This window comes from Octodon degus, unplaced genomic scaffold (genome assembly GCF_000260255.1).
Source record: "Octodon degus isolate 3935 unplaced genomic scaffold, OctDeg1.0 scaffold00171, whole genome shotgun sequence".
Lineage (NCBI taxonomy): Eukaryota > Metazoa > Chordata > Mammalia > Rodentia > Octodontidae > Octodon > Octodon degus.
Window position 1 is genome coordinate 5477170 of NW_004524747.1, and position 1384 is coordinate 5478553.

Sequence of the window (1384 nt, forward strand, 5' to 3'; positions counted from 1 at the left end):
TGAGAAAAATGTGTATTCAGCTGTGTTTGGGTGGAACACTCTGTATATGTCCACCAAGTCCATTTGTTTCAAGCTCTGGTTCAGTTCTGTTATGTCTTTGCTCATTTTTTTTCTGGTTGACTGATCTTTTTAGGATAAGGGGGTGTTAAGGTCTCCTGTTAAGATTGTGGTATTGGATATTAGGTATTTCATGTCCATTAAGATTTGCTTTATATAGTTGAGTGCTCCTGTGTTTGGTGCATACATATTTATGAGTGTTACCTCTTCCTCTTAAGTTTTTTCCCTAACCATTATATAGTGCCCTTCTTTATTTTGCTTGATCACTCTTGGTTTGAAGTTGAGACTGTCTGAGAATAGGATTGCTACCCCTGCTTTTTTCTGAGGTGCTGGGACATGTAATATTGTGTTCCATCCTTTGACTTTCAGCCTATGAATGTCTTTGTGAGTTAAATGTGTTTCTTGTACACAGCATATTATTGGATTTTGTTTCTTAATTCACTGTGCCAGTCTATTTCTCTTAATTAGTGAATTGAGTTCATTTACATTGATGGTTAGAATTGAGATGTGTTGACTTACCATTGACATGTTATCTACCTGTTGTCGTTACTCCTTTTTCTCCTGTGTTTAATTGTTTGCCCTATTTAGTTTGTTGCATCTGATCTCATTCATGGAGTTCTGGTCATTTTGGTCCCTCTCTAGAACATCTTTCTCGAGCCTGTGTAGGGTTGGCTTTGTCATCATGAAATTCTTTTGTTGTTCTTTGTCATGGAAGTAGCTCACTTCTCCATCAAAATTGAAAGAGAGTTTTGCAGGGTATAGTAGTCTGGGCTGGAATTTGTTTTCATAGAGGACTTGAAGTACTCTGCTCCATGCTCTTCTTGCCATCATGGTCTGTGAAGAGAAGTCAGCCATAATTCTGATGGGATTTCCTTTGAATGTGATCTGCTTCTTTTCTCTCACAGCTTTCAGTATATTATTCTTGAGCTGAATTTCTGGGATCTTGACTATTATATGTCTTGGTGTGTTCTTTATTGGGTTGAGGTTATTTGGCATTCTGTATGCTTCGGTTACCTGAATGTCAGATTGTTTCCTCATATTAGGGAAGTTTTCTGCTATTACTTCTGCCCATATGTTTTCAATGTCCTTTGTATTGACTCCTTCTTTCTCACTGATACCTATTATGCTCATCTTTTTCATCTTTGCATCGTATTGCAAGTGTTGAATTATTTTTTCCTGCATCTTAGTTGTTTTTAAGAGATCTTTTCTTACCTTTTCATTAGCTGCACCAGTGTCTTCAAGATCTGAAACTCTATCTTCACTTTCACTTAAACAGTTTTGCAAGCTTGTGACTGAGATTTTAAGTTCCTCTATATCTCTTTGACTC